Raw genomic sequence first — 23,103 nt, 5'->3', positions numbered from 1 at the left:
CATACCATCTGACGTCATGCTAAACAATATATAGGGGTGGCTGGCCGGGGTGGGGGGGCCGGCTGCTCGGGAATAGGCTGGGCATCGGTCAGCGGGTGGTGAGCAATTGCATTGTGCATCACTTGTTTTCTTACACATTATTATTGTTAATACTATTACCATTATCACTATTATTATTATTATTGTTATTATTATTTTCCTGTCTTAATAAACTGTCTTTATCTCAACTCACAGGCTTCACTTTCCCGTTTCTCTCCCCCCATCCCAGAGAGGGAGGGGGGAGGGTGAGCGAACGGCTGTGTGGTGTTTAGCTGCCGGCCGGGTTAAACCACAACACATGCTTATTTCTCATTTGTTGGCAAATCAGACAGGAAGGCTCTTGCTATAGATTTTAGAATAGCTAATATAGAAAAAAATCTGAGATCTAGGCTTAGCTTTATTCTGTGTCTTTAACTATTATTCTGATAACTGAAAACAGAACATATATATTATTCTGAGCATGTGGTCTCCATGAAGTGATGATAATCATCAAATAACTACAGGCTTTGCCATGATAAAAATACAGTGATGCAAGAGAGATTGAAGGAGATAATTCCAGAACTCCACACCTGAGGCCAAGTCATGCTTGTAAAGCCTGATATGGAAAAAAAGAGCAGGCTTTTCCTAGCTCTTCTAAATGTCATGTAAGGCATGTGAAGCTCATCACAGGCCATTCCTTCTTCTGCAACATCCCAACTCAGACATCATGGTGGAAGTGTAGTGAAGGGATCTGTACATACAAACTCTTCTTCACAAAACCACCATGTGGAAGGGCAGGCACCTATTTTAAGTAAAAAGCTTAAGTCAGTCGAGATAGTTTGTTATCCCAACAACTTTCTTTTTCACTAGAGCAAGATGGTAAGTCATTAATCTGCAGGAAAAGCAAGTGTGTTATGTTCCGTACAAGAAACCAGTGTCACTTACCTGTGTAACCTGCCGTTTCCTGTGATGCTGCCTAAAAGCACCTATGAAAGATGTGTCCTTTGCAAGACATCTATGCTAATTTACAATAATGAGTAATAATTCATCATAAATTAGTTATATTGTGGCTATCTATGTCTTCATAGTTATGTAAAATTTGGATACAATAACATATTCCAACAAAGTGGTCATAAGTGGTTGGTAAAATCAGAGAAAATAATCTTGTTTAAGTCCTTAACGGTATATTGTCTTCATAATCTGTTAAATGTTTCTGTTTTTGTTTTGTTTTGTTTTTTAACCTGTGGGAAAATGCTAGAAACAAAATTAAACTGGTGATCACATTCCTTTGAATTGTGTTTAGTTCTGATCATTTCTGTCCAAATCTACTTCAGATTTAGTAACATTTCCCACACTGTAGGCACATCCTCTCCTGAGCACACCAGAGATGTTCAGGAGAAAGGGATGTGAGCTAGCTGCCAGACATGACACAAGATAGCTACGGCAGTACTTTCAAAGTAGGGTCGAGAAAAGCTTTACACTGGAGAGTAGCACAGCACAAAATAACTTTGGAAGTGCTGGCATACCGTAGATTCAGAATATTACCAAAAAATTAGATGTAAAGTGGTAGGTCTTTACTGTCATTTTGCAGAGGATTTTTTTTCCCTCCATATATTCATTTTCAAGAACATTGGCCAAGATCTCCCAAGATGACAGAATGGCTCAGGTTGGAAGGGACCTTAAAAGATCACCCAGTTCCAACCCCATTGCTCTAGGCAGGGATGCTGCCTGCTGGACCAGGTTGCTCAGGGCCTCATCCAACCTGGCCTTGAACACCCTCAGGGATGGGACACCCACAACCTCTCTGGGCAACCTGTTCTAGTGCCTCACCACCTTCTGAGTGAAGAATTTCCTCATAACCTCTAAAATAAATCTTCCCTCTTTTATTTTAAACCCCCAGAACCCCCAAGTCCTTCTCAGACATTGGCTTGAAACAACTCCTGCTCTAACTTGGGTAGGAAAACAAATGTGAGGCAGTTACACTATCAGCCAATGCCTGCTTGACCTATTTAAGCTTCAGAAGACAAAGGTTTCAGGCTCTTGGTGGGTATTTAAGGCAAGGCTGTACTTTTGGAAGTGTCTGTATGCCTAAGCCTTCATTCCAGTGTGAAAGAAAAACCTTCAGTTTCAAACCTGGAAAGCAGCTGCAAAACAAAACTGTCGGCATCCCTTCAACTCCAGTAGCTTTGTTCATGGTATTCTTGCTTCCTTGCCTACTACTACTGTGCCACTAGATACAAAGATGAGTGTCAGCCATAAAAGGCTACCTTCGTGGACTATCCTGTTCAGTGCAGATACTACATCAGCCTTTTGCTATAGGAAGGGTATCCTCATACACGCAAAAGCTGAAGAGCATAAATATGCTGAGGGATCCTTTGGGATTATACAGTGGATGAACATTTTAATTCCTCTCTCCTGTAAGATAAATAGACAACAGCACAAAACATACAGCCCAAACCCAGGGATGACAGCATTTTTGTGCTGATTGTTGTCACTGCTCACACCCACGTTACTATAACAGAGGGAAACCACAGACGCAGTCCGGTGTCACAGCACAGTAACTCAGTGGTCCCAACTCAGTGCAAATATGTAGTTGAAATTATAACTACACTGCTTTTAGAGAATTCTTTATCAGATAAAAATGCAAGTTAGTTGATATAAAACAAGACTGGTTTGCTTAACTGAATGGAGCATAATTGCAAAAACAACAGAATTCACAGCAACAAGGTCTTACTTTTACAATTTACACAGTCAAAGTTATGGAGATGAAGGGCGGCCCTCACAGCTGGTGACTAGCTAATGTGCAGGAGATGTTCCTAGATACAAGGACACACTGGAGTCTCTCTGAGATCAGGTTACCAAAATTCAACCCACATCTCATATCTGTGGTTGTCCTCAGACAATTTACAGTTTTGAGAAATCCAGATGTGCAGCCTTGGCTCTTTTTTTTTTTTTCTAGAGATAGCATATATTGGCTCTGCTCACTCAGTCAAAATCAGATTTATTAATTTTTCACTGCTGATAACAATTGCTAATAAAATACATACTTGAATATATTTACCTTGGCTGGCACAGGCTTAAATGAAAATAGATAGTATTGTCATGCTTCTCTCTTAGCATCTGTGATGCAACAGGTAGCATCTCAAGTTAGAAAACTAGATACTCAAAACAAATACATCTTAGTCCCTATAGAAGCACCAGACTCCTGTATTTATGCTGCTTCTGCCTAGCTACAACCAGATGGGTGTCAACTTTCTTGATCTGAAAGTTGTATGCTAATTATTATTTTACACAGACTTCTGCATGCCTAGGGATTACATTTGGGTCACTTTTTGTGTAGATCAATTCAAAAAGTTTGTGATTCATGACTACACTCCCGAACTCACCTTGGCTCAGTGATGCTAAACTCCACAGTCTCGTCTCACTGCTGTAACAGAAAATAAATGGTAGAATTATCAATTATTGGCATTGTGGAAGAAACAATTAACACAAGTTCTGGACCCTACTGTCCTTTTCCTTATTATAAGGAATATTATAAACAACAAAAAACTCAGAACAATATACAGATCATTGAGTTTCATTCTAGAAAGAAAGTTAACCTGTGTATATACACTGCAATGCTTGTGATTTTGACATTCGAAGAAAATCAGGATCTATTTCCAAAGGTCTTACAGATACAGGCTACATCTGTAATGTAGAACAGTATTTTCCACTACAGAATTTTTTGACAGCTTTGATGCACCACCCATCCAAGCAGACAGCAACCACTTCCCAGAAATATTACTGGCACAGGAATCCCTCTGTGGCAGATGAGATCTGCTATGCCAAGTGGCCAAATGGAATTCAGCCCTTCTCTTTGACTTCTCAAATCCCTATAGACATCAGGCTGAAACGTGTAGCCTTGAGAAAACAGGACTAAATTTTTGTGATTCTTAAAGATTCGAGTGCAATCCTTTTGGTGGAGCTAGATATTCAGGTAAAAAACACCCTGAATGTTGTGCAACATTTTTTCTGTTCACAGCTTAGCTCAACATTCATCCGTAATTTTACAGCTGATACTATCTTTCTGCCCTCTCTTCCTTGGAGATTATCTGACCTGATGAAACAGAAATTCAGATCTGAGATTAAATTCTTATTGCTCAGGGACAAGATAACATTTCTGTAACCTGTGCAAGGGCAGACACAGCATGATTCTTTCCCCCTTTTTCCTTTGAAATAAATGATTCCTCTTCTCTGCTGGCATGCCACAGTATTCACAATATTAATGGGCAGATCTTTATTCATGCTGTTTACTTCCATTTCTTAAAATAGATTGGGAAACTGTTCCTTTTGTTTTTTGTTTAACCAGAATTAAAACAACCAGCTTTACTTGACCTCTGTTGTTCAGTTTAGAGCTAAAGGAAGAGAACAAAAGACAGAAAATGTGAGTGTGAAACCAGTAGCTATTTTAAACAGGATGAATTCAATCATAATGTAAGGACCTATAGCTGAGAAAGCCCATCTGTGTAGCTTATGTACTTTATAGAATTCATAATCTTTATATTATATGCATGGATGCTAATATTAACGTGAGTGTAGTATCACCTATGGAAACAGATATTTCATATAAAAGACTTCTCTGATTTCTGCCTTTGCTCTGACCACAACATATTCTGGAAAGCGAACTTTATTGCCACTTGTTCACATATCCATACCTATTTCACTGCCTGGACTTATCTGTTGTAATCAGACCAAGGGTAGTCAAACAAACGTGGACTTAACGTCAGTGAGGTGAGGCACAGGAATCTGTGAACCGACAGAACAGGATCCTCCCCTATGTATCCGTCTCAAAGCAGAAAGGCGTTGGCTTTTCTAGGCAGATGGCTGATGTATTGGTCTGCAGAGCTAAAACATTTCCCAGTGTGCAAATATTTGCGAGGGACCAGAACAAAAGAAAAGCCACCATAACTTTGTGTACCGTGGAGACAAGAGACTGTGGGACACCTCAGCACTTAAATAGCAAAAGTAACATTGTCTTGCAAAATAAGACTGATATACAGTGGATTGGTTCATGTACTACACGTGTTCTTGCCAAAGGCTGACACAGAGAAATTTCCAAATGCTGAGGTGTCCTTCACAGGACTGACCAAGTCATTGCTGTGTTTCCTTTTCTTTCTTCCTTTGTTCCAAAGGTTTGCACAGATCCTCAGAGTGTGTGAGATGGAAACAAGAAGTCCCCATGGCAATTAAAATGTCCATAAATGCCAATGAAAAGGGGAGGAATATTTATTTCTTCAACAGAAAATCTCCAGAATTAACAATTCAAATATTCATACATTTTCCTTACTATTCAAGGTGCTCATAATATTCATCACTTACCATGTTGGGTTGCTACTGTGCACTGTAAAGTAACTGACCATGTGGATCCATTTCAGCAGACATTTTTCTTTTAAAAGGTATCAGATTTTTGCTTAGAACCCTTTAGAACAACAGAAGACACACAGCTATATCCTTTATCTTTGTATAATAAGAAAGAATCCAAATACAGTGGAGCCATCCTTCAGTTCACACTGACATATCAAGCACTGCATTTCCAAATTTCCCTATAATTTCAACTCCAGGTATTCTTAAGTAGATATTCATCAAGTCACCCTTTGTATATATGTGACCTGTATGAAAGAGAGAAAATGCTATATGTGACAGTTTTTCAAGGTTATAATGCTCTTGAGAAAACACTCCTCTATTTTTGGTGCTCGGATTTGGTTATGGCTTCAGGAAAGAGCCTAAAAATACTCTTAAAAGATCTACCATGTCTTCTTTTTTTCCATGTACACTGAGGGTCATTCATTACAGCACACCCTGGCTGCCAGTCCCCAGTAGATTGTTTGTAAAAGGCTGGCGCACAGGAAACCATCCTGCTATTTAGTACTCAGCCAGCTGGGGAGAACTCAGTTCATAGGTATATATACACTTCTGTCTTCACTGCTTATGTCCACACACAGGGAAGATGACAGTGACTGACTAGAAAAGAAGCTAAGTTAAGGTCTACTGTACAGGATAGAAGAAAAGGAGCCTTGATCTGACAAGATGTTTTTGTTGTCTTTGTTGTTTCAAGCCTATAAGCAGGTGGGGCTGTGATTTTACACATTCCTTGAACATTTCTATCAGAGAACCATGAAACAAGCATCTACAACTTGGAAAACAGTTCCACATACAATATACTTCACTGTTATCAAATATTTTCACATGTACATACTCCCTGAGACAAAATCTCACCCTAATAGAAAGAAATATTCCCTCATGGCCTAAGAGGTTTTAGTTCTCATTAATTTGTATACTCTTGGTCTTAATGAGAAAAAGACAAAAATGCCTAGATCCTATAATGAACTTCCAACAGGCCTGAATGACTTCAAAGATTCAGTGCAGCTGTTACACTAAGCCTGGAAACTCAATCTTTTCTTCCTTGGAAGAATGCCCTTTCTTATTTACTAACCAAACAAATTAATCCATAGAAAACCACACTCTACTGAAAACATATTATGGTTTGTTCTGCTTTCTTCAACTAAAGATATGGGAGGTGGAACACTCCTCTAAAGAGAAAGCAAGCTTTGGAGTTTTTTTTGTGTATAAGAGCCAAGCAACATTTTTGTTAATTTCTAATAGAGATTTTTAAATGAATAAGTATTCTTTCTTGAAATCATTCTAGAAGGCTACCATGCAAATGTGAGCCCGTCTTAAGTGCTTATGTGGTGTCCACTATATTAACACCATCAGGTAGGACTACAGGTCTTCTCAGAGATACATGAAGGCTGCCTTTCCTAACCAAATGTGTTGACTACAGAGTGAGTTGAACTTGTACAGCCTCAAGTACAGCTATAGGGCATCTCTGGAGTACAAAGGACCAGACAGTTTAGGCGTTAGGCAATGCTGTTATCCACAGGCAGGTATGCTGCCTGAAGGTTGCCTATAATAAATTAGAAGTATTCAAGAGACTGATAGATCTTTTGGTTATTTACCCTGAAAAGAGTCACAGGGTCTAAGGATGTTTAGTTATCCGTGTTTTTATACAGAAGTAACTAAAACATTAGCAGATTAAGATCACACAAAAACCATGTAGCAGGGCAAAGAAGTGAAGATGCATTTAACCAGCTTGTATGAATGGGGAGGAAAAAAAAAAAAGGAACAGAGTAATTAGCATAGCTTCTTTTCTGACTGTGAAATGTGTTCTATTGGTCATTCGAATACTTGAAATGAAGGAGAAAAAGGCACTGTGCTAAGATAAATGAGAGAACATCCACAGTTTTATAACCAATGCAGATGCCTTAAAGCATAAAGCCTTTCCTTCCTGCACTGAAACAAATCAAGGGATACGTGTCCTTCTGGTGGAGAAAGGATGACTCACCAAGAAAGCTAAAGAAAATTCTCCCTGTGCTATATAATTTCATGACATGCTCTACTGAGCCATAATAAACAAACCCAGAGGTAACAATGTCATTGAGAAAGAGTAAATTCCAGGAATATTTGTGGTAAACAGATAATTCCACAGTTTTAGCTAGAGGTCTTAATGTAGCTACCATTTCTCTACGTAAAGGTAAAATTAATTTAATGAAGAAGCTGTGGTTCCAAGGCTAAAAATAGTAAGCATTGCCAATGCCAGAAAATACTTTGGCATTGCTTTGTGTGTATATTTCAGTCATGTAGATTCAATATATTTGTGACTATTTGCTAATAAATCATGGAAATGTTCGAACTACGAAGTAACCATAGAGGCAAGTTGCCAAAAAGACGTCAGGCTGATAAGCTTATTTTGAAACAGCAAAGTTGAAAAACAAGTAAAATCTTCCATAAGAACAGTAATTTAAAACAGTATGGGAAAAAAAAAAAGGTATCCAAATGCATGCTTAAATTCTGAATGTTTTGGCAAATCTCAGTGATGGAACCTAGAATAAAACGATATGCTTTTAAGGGTATTTCATTTATAGAAATACAGATTGCTTTGCATGATGTTACAGGAGGAAAAAAAAAAAAGTATCGTTGCTCGCTAAGACTGCTGCTAATGTTCTCAGCAGAAACTATCTAGACACCAAAGGCTTCCAACAATTAAATAGCCCTCTCTGCCCCACCACAACAAAGTATTCTCTAATAAAGTTGTAGGTTTTTTACAACATATTATCAAATAACACATTAGAGGTCTTTGTATCCAAAATTAATTTGGAGTACTAATACTATATTAACTAACATATGTTAGTTGGTAGTAGGCAAGTGAGGGATATGAAAACCAAGAAAACAGGGACGAAGTGGGCCCACCCCAAGGGTATGCCTACAGCAAATGAGTGCTGACAAGGCACTGTTATTGATCTGGTCCTTGTGGTGGAAGGCTTGAACGACCTTGATATTTACTTGAGGGACAACAGAGCAGAGCACAAGCAACCCAGGAGGCTTCTGGAGTGCGTTGAGGATAACTTCCTGACACAGGTTACAAAGGAGCCAATGAGGGAAGACACTCTGCTGGACCTCATACTTAAAAACAAGGAAGAACCTGTCAGGAATGTGAATGTCATAGGCTCAGTGGCCTTAACATTGTGGAATTCAGGATCCTGTGAGAAGGAAACAAAGCAAATAGATCACGACCCTGGCCTTCAGGAGAAGAGGCTTTGGTCTGCTCAGGGTTTGCCTGGAAGAGTCCCATGGGACATGGGCCTGGAGAGAAGAGGGGTCCAAGAGGGCTGGTTGACTTGTAAGGATCACATCATCCATGCCTAGAAACATGTCAGCTGAAGGGCAGGAAGTCAAGCAAAGACAGTAGAAGATGTGCATGGATGAACTGGAAGTTCCAGATGAAACTCAAACATAAAAAGGAAGCATAACAGAGGTCAAAATAGAGACAGGAGACCTTGGAGGAATACAGAGACGCTGTACCTTCATGCAGGATTTAAAACAAACAAACAAACAAACAAACAAAAAACGCACCTCAAGCTGAATCTGGTAATGACTATGAAGGGCAACAGGAAGGTTTTACAGGAGTACCAACCACAATATGAAGACTAGGAAAAATGTTCCCCCCTTGCTGAATGGGGCAGGATCCTTGATGACGGAGTACATAGAAAAGACTAGGGTAATCAGTGCCCTCTTCACCTTGGCTTTACTGGTTAGATTTGCTCTCAGAAATTCAGAGAACATGATGGGTTGTTCCTATGAGTGCTGAAGGCGCTGGCTAATATAATCATGAGGCTACTCGTGATTATCTGTGCAAGGTCATGGCAACCAGGAGAGGTTCCTCAGGACTGGAAGACAGCAAATATCATTTCTGCCTTCAAGAAGGACAAGAAAAACAATCCGAAGAACTTTGGGCCAGTAAAGACTTAGCTCAATCTCAAGGAAATTGATGGGATAAAAAATCCTGGAAAATACTGAAACATAAGAATGAAGAAGGTGATTTGCAGAAATCAGTATGGATTAAAAAGGGGAAAACATGTCTGACTAACCTGATAGCCCTGTATAAAAAAACAGTCTCAGTGGATGAGGGGAAAACATTAAATATTGTTTTTCTCAACTTTAGCAGTTTTCTCCCATAACATCCCCACAAATTGATGAAGTACAGTGCAGTACAGTGAACATCAAGGTGGACTGAAAACTTGCTGACCTTCCAGGCTCAAAAAGTTGTGATCAGCAGCACAGAGTCCAGCTGGAGGCCATTCACTAGTGGTGTACCCCAGGGGTCAATATTCTTGACACCTTCATTAGTGAGCTGGATGATAGGACAGGTAGCTCAGCAAGTCTGGAGATGATTCAAAATTGGAGGGAGTAGTTGGCAGACCAGATGGGTATTTCAGAGGGACTTCAACAGTCTGAAGAAATGGGCAGGCAGGGAACTCATGAGGTTCAGCAAAATGGCAATGCACCTAGGGGCTGTCTCTTTAGCAGCCCAGTGCTGAGAAGTGCCTCAGTGACCACCCTACTTGGGAAGTAATAATTGCATGCACCAGTGCAAGCAGTGTGCTGAGTGGCTGGAAAGCAACTCTGCATAAAATGGACTGGAGACCCTGGTCGACAAGAATTTGAGCAGGAACCAGCAACGTGCCTTTTTGGCAAAAGCAGCCAATAGCCTCCTGTGCTACATAAGGCAGAGCATTCCCAGCAAGTCAAGGGAGGTGATCCTGCACTTCTGCTCAGGCCTGGTGAGGCCACCTCTGAAGCTCTGGGTCTCTGCAATTTTTGTAGTAAACAATACTGGCTGTGCTTTGATGACAGGAAAATATGGTAGCTGATGTATTATTATTGCATTTCTTGGTTCATTTTGATACATGATTAAACAATCATAATAATTCCTTGATTATTACAAGTTTATCAGAAGTTTATCAAGTAGTTAAATGCTAGTTGGCCTTGTTCAAATTCAAGGGAAAGGTTTTAAACTTAAGCCAGGACATCCACTACAGATCACAGCTGGCTACAAGAGTAAAGGGACAGCACTAAATCTATCACAAAGTGAACTACATTCTGTTTAGAGAGCAGTGATGGACTAGAGAAGAGTTTTAGTTTTCAGTGCACAGCTAGTTACCGTCCAGGTCTTGAGGATTTCTTACAAGTTTTCTTCTCTTATGTTAGCAGTATTAATCTTAAGTCAGAGTAATCATTAACATAAAGTGTCTGAATTAGGACAGATGCACTGATGTCCATATGTACCTGAAGGTGAGCGTACATGAACGTATGAGGACCTAATACTCAATGTGCCTCAGGGACTTACCTACACATCAAGTGATTTTCAGACACTTTTCAGGCACAACAATGCAATTTAGGCACATACTTTTAACATATTGCCTCTCTTGTAATGGGTGTCAGCATTTTTAATTACTTATTTTACTGCCCATAAGAAGGATATAAATTTACTATGCATTAAACATTGAGCACATTCTAAATGTGTTTCTGCAGTTAAATTGTGGGGGTGGTTATAATCTCTACTTATGAAAAGCTTGAAATAGAAAGGCCACATCCTCCTGGCAAATGTTAGCTTTAATTACTACTTTACACACCTCTCAGTGGAACAAAACTTTTCTTTAATTATCCACATTCTTACCGAGGTGATTACTGTGCAAAGATTACAGAAATTTTTCAAAGTCATCTCCTGTATAAGCTAGGCTTCGTGCGACCAGAATAGAACAGCAGATAAATATTAGCTTGTTCAGTAAAAAATACCAACTTACACAGTTGAAGACATAATTACGAAAGAGTAGATGCTGAATTAAAGTACAGATTTCTTTTAAGTGCAAACTGATGTAGATAAATGGTAACCAAAAATTGTTTGCCATCTGATTAAGGCTCTTACTGGAAAATACAGATCATCTCAATCTTCTGCTCAAAGGGCAAGTCACTAGCTAAGCTGAATGTTCTCACCCTAATTTTAGCAATTGCTCTAGATTTAAAGAATCTGTTGTAAATGTCTGAGACATTTGAGATTACATAAAGTCGTTCTGGATATTGGTCTGGCTAGTGAGATCTCTTCACTGACATGTAAAAAAAATAAGTGAACCTATAAAAAAGCCGACATCCTAGAAGAAACATATCAAGTAGCCAAGTGCATTTTTCAGCAAATGACAAGAAAGCAGGCCTAACCAGGAGATAGGAAATGGTACTAATTGAGTACATCTACTGTACTGTATTGCCTAGCAGCATAAGATGGCAATTACGGCTTCACTGCTTACAGAATTGGGAAGGTTAGCCCGAAAATTGCACCACAGGGAGATTCGGGGAGCCATGTGAACTCCTAAGGTACTTCACACTACTACATTGGTCTGGAACACAAATTACAGCACTATGTAGAATCAAAAGGATTAACCACACTACAGATGAGCTAAATTTGGAAAAAGAAAAAAGAAAAGAAAAAAAAAAAGAAGAAGAAAAAAAAAAGTTCTTTCTTTCTGCAGCTGTTTTTTTTTCCTTTTTCATTTTGACAAAACCACATCTGCCACATGGACCTAAAATTCACCTTTATAATTCAGCTCATTCTTTGGATAAGAAAGCGAGAGACTACAGATGAGCATGATAAATTTGTTAGCAACCCATGTCACTAAACCACTAGTTTAGTTAATATAATGCAAAATGTTGGATATTAACAAACATAAGAGTGGTATATTTCTTCATTTGTTTTCATAAAAAACACTACCTCTCAGTTCTCCTGCTCACTGTTACCTCACCTGACTATATAAACTTTGCATCCTTCCTTGATTTAAGAGGAAAAAAAAGAAAGAAAGCAATGTCAAAGGCAAGATTGATTCCGGAAGGCAGTAGAGGAACAAAGGAGAAGCTACAATACAGATTTGATTTGTCCTCTCCATTAACAGTGATCATACGTTTCTCCCTCCCATATAACTAGCATGCAGCTTCCTCATGTATGCAGGCTATGCCTGACCTTCCAGGACCAAGACAAAAAGGAACTAGGGGCATGGCCAAAGAAAGGCCATTTGGATTAATTTGGATAGTGAATCAATCAAAAGAAAATAAGACTGACAGTTTCTATCTCTATTTGTGTGCAAATAATGAAATACATCTCTAGATGATTTTTTTTCAAAAGTTACTCCAGTATCATTTTGTCACCCTGACAGATAATTATTATTATTAATAAACCAAAGGAATTTTCACAATCATAAAAAAAAAAAAAAAAAACATAAAAAGAAACCATTAATTTTTAGGTAAGATTCTTGGTAAGACAGAAGTTTTTTCTCACTAAGAGATCACTTTATCTTATCTGTATAAAAGAGTTAGTAGCACAAATGAAATAACCCAGAAATCACAGAATCACAGAATGGTTTGGATTGGAAGGGATCTTAAAGATCATTTAAGTCCTACCCCCTGCCATGGGCAGGGACACCTCCCACCAGACCAGGTTGCCCATTGCCCCATCCAGCCTGGCCTTGTACAACTCCAGGCATGGGGCAGCCACAGCTTCTCTGGGCAACTGGTGCCAGTGTTTCACACCCTCTGAGTGAAGAATTTCCTCCTAACATCTAATCTAAACCTACCCTCTCTTAGTTTAAAGCCATTACCCCTTGTGCTATCCCTATACTCCCTGACAAAGAGTCCCTCCCCAGCTTTTCTGTAGCCCCCTTTAGGTACTGGAAGGCCACTATAAGGTCTCCCTGGGGCCTTCTCTTCTCCAGACTGAACAACCCAAACTCCCTCAGCCTGTTTTCATAGGAGAGGTGCTCCAGCTCTCTGATCATCTTTATAGCTCTCTTCTGGATTTGTCCTAATACTTCCACATCCTTCTTGTGCTGGGGGCCCCAGAGCTGAACACAGTGCTCCAGGTGGGGTCTCACAAGAGCAGGGCAGAGGGGTAGAATCCCCTCCCTTGCCCTGCTGGCCATGCTGCTTTTGATGCAGCCCAGGATAGGGTTGACTTTCTGGGCTGCGAGTGTGTGTTGCTGGCTCATGCCAAGCTTCTCATCAACCAACACCCCCAGGTCCTTCTGCTTGGGGGTGCTTTCAATCTATTCTCTGCCCAGCCTGTATTTGTGCCTGAAGTGGGCATGTATCATTGAGGGTAAACTTTTCGTCCCTTTACAAAGTTTTGATTGTTGCTCAACATTTCTTTGTCATTCTCTGGTTTATTATATTACTGATTCTATTTATCTTCGTTTACCTTGAGAGCCTTCTTTCTGAAACACCAGTGGGAACACAAGCAAGCCAAAACCCTTCACAATGCAGCTATTCACTGCAGACTGTGCTAAGCACTTGCTCAAGGTTATTCATATCAAGAGTGGTTGTAATTGTTCCTACAAGGCTTGCAGTAGATAAGAGCATCCTTTCCTATGCTGCAGAAATCATAGAATCATAGAATGAATCATAGAACGGCTTGGGTTGGAAGGGACCTTGAAGATCATCTAGTTCCAATCCCATTGCTCTAGGCAGGGATGCTGCCTGCTGGACCAGGTTGCTCAGGGCCTCATCCAACCTGGCCTTGAACACCTTCAGGGATGGGGCAACCACAGCTTCTCTGGGCAAACTCTTCCTGTGCCTCACCACCCTCTGAGCGAAGAATTTCCTCATAACCTCTAATATTAATCTCCCCTCTTTTACTTTAAAACCAATCCCCCTTGTCCTGTCATTATTGACTGAGCATAAAGTTGCTTTCCATCTTTTTATAAGCCCTCCTTAAGTATTGAAAAGCTGCAGTAAGGTCACCCTGGAGCCTTCTCTTCTCCAGACTGAACATCCCCAGCTCTCTCAGCCTTTCTTCATAGTAGAGGTGCTCCAGCCCCTTGATCGTCTTTGTGGTCCTCCTCTGGACCCGCTCTAACAGCTCCACACCCTTCTTTGTGCTGGGGACATCTGGATGCAGCACTCCAAGTGAGGCCTCACAAGGGCAGAGCAGAGGGGGGACAATCCCCTCCCTCTCCCTGCTGCCCACTCCTCTGTTGATGCAATCCAGGATGCAGCTGGCCTTCTGGGCTGCAAGCACGCACTGCCAGATCATGTCAAAGTTTTTGTCCACCAGAACCCCCAAGTCCTTCTCTTTAGAGCTGCTCCCAATAAGTTCTTCACCCAGTCTGTACTCCTGTCTGGGATTGCCCTGACACAGGTGCAGCACCTTGCACATGGACTTGTTGAACCTCATTAGGTTCACATGGGCCCACTTTTCCAGCCTGCCCAGATCCCTTAGGATGGCATCTCTTCTTTCTGTTACATTGACTGACACCACTCACTTTGGTGTTATCTGCAAACTCGCTGAGGGTGCACTCTATCCCGCTATGTCATTGATATTAAACAGTACTGGTCCCAGGACAGACCCCTGAGAGACATCACTTGTCACCGACCTCCACCTGTACATAGAGCCATTGACTACCAGTCTCTGGGTGCAACTTTCAAACCAATTCCTTAACCACTGAATGGTCCACCTATCAAATCCATCTCTCTCCAATTTAGAGATCAGGATGTCTTGTAGGACCATGTCAAAATCCTTACAGGAGTCCAGGTAGCTGATGCAGTCACTCCTTCATAGAAGTTCACACCATAAGCATGTGGATCACCATCCTGACTCTGTTTCCTCCCCCAGCACAGAGCTGCAACCAGTGAGGAAAGAAACAGAAAGGGTTGTCACTGGCTGTCACACCTTTTTCAAGGATCTTATGCAAAACAGGTATATCAGTCAGAGCTCCTGTTCACCTTCCCTTGTCTCAGAGAGTCCACCCAGCTAGGCAAACACAGCAAGAAAAGCTCTGCAGCCAGCTGCAGCAGTGAGCCTGCAGTGATGCCACTCCCTCTGCAGAAGCACAGCTCAAGCAGAGAGGAAGGGGTTTAATTTCCAGGACACATCTCTCCTCCCAGCCCAGTTTACACAAAGCAGCCTGTGTAAGAGCGGCTGCCCCTTAATTCTCTTCCACACACAATAACTTCACTGAGCGCGCAGCAGGGCCTCACCCTCAGCAATGAACTTAACATGACCAGCTTAGGGACCAAAGGTCTTCCTGAGTCTTTACAATGCAAAAGGAGCCTGTAAACAATATGATAAGAGCGATCAAGCATTCAGCAACCGTTCCCTGCCATTTTATTTGACAGGATATTCTGTTTCTTATGCTCCCTTCAAGCCCATAATATTGGGGGGGGGGGGGGGGGGGGGGGGGGAAGGCATCACATTCATTTGCAATAAGCAGAAAGTAAAGAAAAAATAGCCAGGGTCAGAATGACAGCTTTTCCCTACATGGGTATGTTTAAGGTCTTTGTTGAGCAGGCTATTGTTTGAAAAACCTCCTTAGATTTCCCTCAGAGCAGCAGTTTAGCAGAGTATACTCTCATATCTGTGGCCCTTTAGCAGCAGGAGGCACTGCTCAGCCCCGAGCCCCTGGAGAGGCAGCCATCTCCTTGCACCCCCAGCCGTGCCATGGACCTTCCACCAGGTGCTGCCATGGGAGGCCTGACACCCACGGGAGACAGCACATGACATGTCAATGGGCAGATTCCTCCAATTTGACAGTCCCCCTCCCCAGGCATGGCTTGTTGGTTTGGAGTAGATTCACCCCTAGGAGAGCAGGTATTCATGTGTGGTTTGTTGTTTGTCTGTTTGTTTGTTTTCCCAGGGTAGGATTACTGGTGTCGCTGCTTGTTGTTAGTGCTGTACGTTGGTTGTTGACCATGATGAAAAGAACCTCAGATGGCTAGCACTGACATCACTCTGCACAAAACAAGCAGAAAAGTCCATGAGACTTCTCAATTTTGCAACAGCAAGAAATGATCTTAATGGATATCAAATGCTTGAAATGGCCATGAAGAAAGCTTGTTTCCCATTTCTGAATATTAACCGAAAGAGGCCTACTGTGTCACCGCTTCGGTAAGACCCCTTGCATTTCTGCAGTTTTTATATGTATAGTCATACACCGATAGATGATAAAAAAATGTAGATTTGATGGACAGACACAGAAATTTGAAATTCGTAAAGCAGATTTTAATGATACATAGAGATTGACATTGATTAGAGACCAGAAAGATAACAGTGATGAAAGTGAACAAGATTTAGGACAGGCATGAGATTTAGAACAAATTATTTAAGTCTAAGCATTCTATAAATAATTGCTTAATAGAGAAGGAAGTTCTTTGAAACTTAAATTAGCATCAGCTTGAGAAACGGAAACCTTCACAGATATATATAGCATGGGTATACTGTAGCCCTGAAACTGCTCTTTAAAACAGGAAGGAAATAAGAAATAGGGAGGCAGCCATTCACAGTCTAACACGTATTCTCTCCTTCAGTAAAAGTGATTTGAAAGGGATCTGCATAGCAGGAATTCTGAACAGATTTGCTATCGTTTAATGAAACATGCTGCAAGTAGAACAACATTTGCAGCAGACATATTATCTGACCTAGGTCACCTCCTGATTAAACATATATAGACTGGAAGGAGATTAGTCATTAAACCAAGCTGAAACACAAGCCAAGCTACAGCTTACACTGAGAAACTCTATCCAATTAGCTTTGCAAGTGAGCTAAAAGCAGGAATTATGAGGAAGGTGGTTCCAGGACATTTCTGCCAGCACGTCCGGTATCAGGATGCCTGAACACATACATGCTCCATCGTGTGCGTGACTTAGATGTCCACATTATGTGTTTCAAAGATTATTAAATCTTGACATCTCTATAACCATGAAAAAATGAAAAATGAGGGAGTGAATTAAAAAAATTTAAGGCAGGTAACAAAAAACTTGCCTTGCCACATTATCTTAAAACCAAGAACTGTAATCACACATGCATGCATCATCATGCACCCACGTCATTTGGGGTGTGGGACGCTCACTCTAGGCTGGTGCCTCAGCTCAAAGCCAGTTCCCAGAAACTGGCCAGGAACCAGGACAAGGCTGAGCACTTACACATGACCCACAGGCATACATCAGCTAGTTTAACCTTAATACCATGTCTGGAAGAAGTGAAACTCTTCTCATACCCTGAAGGGGTGTCCAGAAATATAGCAAAGCTTGCACAAGATGAAGTGATAAGTTTTTCTGTGACTGAGAGGAAGGGACAGTATAGGATGGAGGCACCTGGCTATGCACTTAATGGATCATCCGTAATTATAAACTATCAAAATGACAGTACTATCCTCTCTGCTATCTCCCAACATAACCTCAGTGCTGAGTAGGCTGATTTTGTTCCTTCGGGGATTAAAATATCTCAGTGTATCATATCATGTAAGCTAAGATTTTCCACTCCAAAGACTGAGCTTTTTCAAGCATTCATGTCGCTCTGTTGTGACCTACTGATTCCTTCACCGCTGCGTGCATGTGTATCGCTCTGCTCTGGCAGCCCTGGCACAGGTGACACAATCCTAGGTACCTTCAGCAACTGTAAGACTCAGGTGCAAAACTGGGCTGTGGACCTATGTCCAAAATTTCTCAAATATCCATGGAGTTTCATTCTGGAGTTACAGTTCAAATAAATAACCACTTCAAAATTTGAAAATTTTGCTGTCATGTTTTCAAAAGCCTCACTGCACTTGAAGAAGCCCTTAAACTCACTGTTTTACTCCAGGCAAAATTCTGCTATCCTATTTTCTACCAGGAGTGGAAGAAGTGCTTCTGTGAAGCACTACTTACACCGTTCCATCTGCTGTGCCACATTTTGTGCTGTCATTTTATGACTTAATCAATCTCATCCAACTAATCTCTCATCAAACTAACTACCTGGTTAATTTCTTTGTAAAGCACTGACTTTGTGACTGATTCGTGCCTTCATTTAAAGCATTCTTCACACTTACAGATCTTACCAGATATCCATAAGTTAGAGGCCATGCTCTGGAACACAATTTCATTGTGGGAAGGGAAGCCAAAATAATAACATTTTCTAAACAATTTTCATTTCTTTTGCATGAGAAATTTTGAAAAAGTCTTACTTTTCATTCCCAAGTGGATTATTTTTTTCAAAATGACAGTCTGAAACAGCAAAAAATCCTATACTTTGATCAAGAATTGAAATAATAGACATAAAAATATTAACATTTTCCAAAACACTTATTGATACCATGGTAAAGCTGTTCTGCTTCAAGCTAGCTCTGCGCTGTAAAGTAAGGAAAATTTGGTATTTGTGGAAAATTTGTTACAATTTTTTTTACTGGTAGTTGTAAAGTATTTGTTTACAGCAAATAACTCTCCGGATCTCCAGTCAGTCCATTCAAAAAGGTTGCCTTAGTCGTAGTTGGTCCCTCAGCAAAAGGCTGAATGAAATGAAAGATGAATGAATGAAGGAAAATGCTATGAACAAGTCATTGGTAGGGAGGGGGGCATCCTCACTAAAACAAAGAACTAGTGCTATTATTACAGCTCCCAAATATGCATTTATTTTCCAAAATATCAACATTGGCACATGCAGCTAATGAGGAAAGAAATGCTTCTGGGTCTGTCATGAAAATCTTTAACACTGATATAGCATGAACTGGAGAATAATGCAATCTTAAAAATGGAGAAAGATATAACAAAACTTAAAAAAAAAAAAAAATCCAGGGTGGAGCTTTTATTTGCATTTACTGTTATATCTGATTCAATTCCTGTTAGCAAAAACTGCAGTCATATTCTCTGGATAACTTAGCTGCAAGCTATTGTTTAACCAGCACAATAAATTCAGCATTAACTTTTAGATGTCTCGTATCTGCTAACTGAGAGCTGCGTTAGGATGCCCTGTCCACTATGTTCAGAACAAAATACCATCCTTCATAAAATACATAAAGAGAAAGGAAGACAATATTATCTTTCATGAATAGAAAAGGGTCTCTCTCATCTCCTGTAACACTTAAATCTCATTACTGTGACCAGCCACAGCTGCTCTCTGTCCTCTTCCCTAATAAAACTAAAGGCAGCAAGTGGTGTATTTTGATTATTAATTAAACAAAGCCACTCCCAAATTGCTATGGTGCCACAGAGCAGAGAGCCAACACCCAGGGCTGCTGCTGCTATTCCAGATTCCTGCTCGCCAGCTCTGCAGGTTGTCCTGGGTGAGACTCCCCAGGCAGAATTCAATGAAACAGAAAATCAGTGCAACATATTCACACACCTGAGTAGGTGGTTTTTCAGAATTCAGCTCCTGACATGATATATCTTCCATTTTAAAACATTTTATCAAGCAAAATTTCTATATAAACCAGTTTCTAAGGAAAGGTGAATTATTCTATTAAACCAGCTGATACACTCAAGAAAAGCAAGAGGTGTTCAGTTTGAGATTGGCTTGACAAGGGCTGACCTTTAAAAATTGAGACATTTTTTATACTCAGAGTCTTGAAACAGACCATCAAGGTGTAAGCTTCCTTTATAAAAAGGAATTTACATGCAGTCAAGAACAAAACTTTGTTTTAACCTAATGTTTTCTAGAAATTACATTAAGATAGATTGAAGAGAGTTGCACAGAGAAGATGGAAGCTTGCATCTCCCTGTTTTTTTACATTAGTAAAAATGACATTCCAACATTAGTAACAGAAAGAAATCTTTATGATCATGCAGTAAAATGGTGCCTCTGGAATATTTCTTCTTTCAATTTAAATTACCTGTGAACACTGAGCAACAGTTTCATTTTCCCGCACTTTAGTGAATTTAACACTTCTTCAATTTAATGAACATCTTTCAACCTTTAACCTGGACATCTTTAAATATCTTTAGTCTTCCAAGGCACATGTCAGATATCTGGAAAAGATTTGTTAAATTAAATCATTTTTTCTCATTTCCAGAATCAGAAGAAACTAGAAAGTCTGTGAGTATCTAGGTCCTAGCTCTGCTAACCACATGCACATGTGGCAAGCGGTCCCACTGCCTTTTCTGTGAACCTCAGAGTGCACTTAGTACAACACATTTCAACAGCACAGGCTCTAATAGTCCAAGCACATACACATAGACTCCCAGAAAATCTTACAGCCTGCAATGAAATAGTTAAAAAGTGATAGCTACTGGCATTAGGAGATTTACGTTCCCGTTTCCTGTATTTAACAGAAGAAATGGGCTGGTTTTATTTCAAAACCAATCTGATTGCCTTGCAGAGACAGTTGGAAAATTCCTATTATTGCAGTGCATTCAGGCTTAAGTTTCACAGGCCGAGCAGTGTCAATAGCCAGAAGGATGGTCTCCTAGTTCAAGCAGCAGCTTGCTGCTGCTCACATCAATTCTTAGGCTCTTCAGACAACTCTACTTTGGTTAATCATTTATTTACAAGAACATTATTTATTTATTTGGGGGACTCAGCAACAACAGCAAGAGTGGAAAGTGGGACTGCTCCTGCACACATCACTGATATATTGCACACATCAACCAGGAAGTGTGCAAGGAAATACAGGTGCTACAATCTTATTGGTCAATATTAAGAAGAAACCCGTGTATAATGTACAGCTTTAATAAAACAACAGTGGAGACATTAGTTGGACACTCATTCTAATAGACTGTAATTTTCTTCTGTGATAGGAGAGAAGAGAAATATTTTACAGGAGACCATGCTGGAGGTCACAACTCCTAAAAATAGGACACAGCTTCTCATGTACACAGGCACAACATTGCAACACTCGAGTGTCCACATCAATCTCATCTAAAGCTGCAAGTTATTTGGGTCTTTTGGATGACTTCTCTGGGCCTTCCTTTCTGGAATTTAAAATAGAAAGTATACGTAGCTAGAACAGATGGTAGAGCATACCAACTATTTGCAGGTTATTTTAATCATCACATGAGAAAGGTGAAAGTTACTTCCGTCATATAAACTTATAATGAAAATAACATTAATGATCATCATTTTTGGTTTACAGATGAGAGAACTGATGCACACAGACACTCCATCAGGATGAGAGGAAACAAGAAAAGCCCATTACAGGCTCCCATCCCCGTGGTCTGTCAGCAGAAGCACACTGTACCCACATCATTGCGCATTACTGAAGAGCATAGCCTTAGACAATTTGCTACTCTCCAGGAAACTGGCATCATTTACCTGAGTCAGATATTCACTGCCTTCATTTTGTTTGTTTTTTATGCTTTTAGTAAAATATTTGATATTTAAAACTGACAGGAATTGGAGGGAGCAGCACCCTGGATTGAATTAATAACTTGGATCTCAGCACTATTAGCCAACCCACCCAAGCAGCAGACACTGCAACAGCAGGGCTTCACACCAAGCAAAGGCCAGGCATACAGAGACACACATTCCTACAGTGCTGCTGGTTTACATCCCCCCACCCATGCCAGCAAGCAGGCGGGTGCTACCAGTTATCCCCGGGTCGTTTCCGCCTGGTGACACCTGCGGAGCGCGGTGGGCTGCTGGTGCCAGCCGGCCCTGCTCCAGGTGCATGTTTGCTCTGCAGCGCCAGCAGCTGCACGGTGTGCTGCAGCAGTACAGGAACTGAATCTCCGGCCTGCTGGAGTCCATAAATGCCTTGCATTTGACTCTGAAAACTTAACTAATCCAAGTTTGACAGCTTCGTGTTTTTCAACAGGAGAGAGAGAAAGAGAGAGAGAGAGAGAGAAGCACTCTATTTCGTATTTTCCTTTCAGACAGGTTAAAAGCACAAGTGGCTCCTAACAGACCACTGACATAGCATCTCTAGTCCATGCAATTTTACATACACATTACTCTTCTTAAGGCTTTACGTGCTCTGCTTTCAGATCACTCTCCCATCTCCATCTTTCCCACCCAACTTTATTGGCGGTCAGGGCACCTGTGACTTGACCATGCAGGAATTCCCGATGTCTTACGGAACCTCCCAGTGGTACAGCTGGATACACGGAATGGCTGGCTGGAAGGAGACCACATCGTCTAAGCTCGCTTCTATTTCAGCCATTCTCAGCTGCCAGAATGACCTCATGGGGAGGGAGGAGAAATGAGACTTGGCTGCTCTCCCCACTTTCTGAATATCTAGGCTAAGCAAAACTGAAACATCTTTCAGCTGTTTGACCATGGCAAGCTAAGATTCAGGATAGTGTTGTTTATGCAAGCTACAACAAAAATGCAGTTTTAGAGGAACAGCATGTGAGTATTTCACTGCATTTGAATGCAGAGATAGAGCTTCATGATACCAGCTGGAATGGGGCCAGCAGGAGAGTGGGAACACCCATTCTCCTATCAGCTCCCCATGACTGATAGTGCTTATTTAGCGTTACCGCCTGAGGGAGGGTGCTTACCGTTTCCAGGCCATAACGTTTAAACAAGACTTTAAGAACACGTACCCTTAAGTTATTCTAATTAGCTTAATTAGACAGCTAGCTATTCTGCTACAGATAATACAGCAATATTTTTTCTAGTACCAAATAATTCTCACAGTTTTTTTTTTTTAAAAAAAAAAAAAGCACTCTTACATTTGCATGAAAGTTCCTGAATTTCAGTTTTGTCCCATTTCCTCTCATTCTGTCACTTCATGTCACTGAGCAGGTTCCGTGTCTGTCTTCTTTACTTCCCCCCTCATGTATTTATATACACTGACAAGAGACCCCTGAGCCTTCTCTTCTCCAGGCTGAACAATCCCAGCTCTCTCAGCCTTTTCTCAAATGACAGATGCCCCATCCCTTTACCACCTTTAAGGCCATTTTCTTGACTTGATCCATTATGCCCATATCTCTCCTGTAGTGGGGAGCACTGCAGAACACCAGATGTGGCCTCACCTCCCATGA

At 40.8% G+C, this 23,103-nt stretch overlaps 1 long non-coding RNA gene across 1 annotated transcript; it reads right to left on the bottom strand.

Annotated features, from left to right (window-relative positions):
- Positions 1-341: 341 nt before the first annotated feature.
- On the bottom strand, positions 342-23,085 carry LOC308189872. Its single transcript, XR_013946664.1, has 3 exons — positions 22,155-23,085; positions 3,405-3,445; positions 342-820 (listed from the first exon to the last, which is right to left on the bottom strand). It is a non-coding gene; the product is annotated as an uncharacterized lncRNA (long non-coding RNA).
- Positions 23,086-23,103: the final 18 nt, after the last annotated feature.

This window comes from Anser brachyrhynchus, assembly GCF_964034855.1.
Source record: "Anser brachyrhynchus genome assembly, chromosome: 2".
Taxonomy (NCBI): domain Eukaryota; kingdom Metazoa; phylum Chordata; class Aves; order Anseriformes; family Anatidae; genus Anser; species Anser brachyrhynchus.
This window is presented reverse-complemented; position numbering and strand designations above follow the sequence as displayed.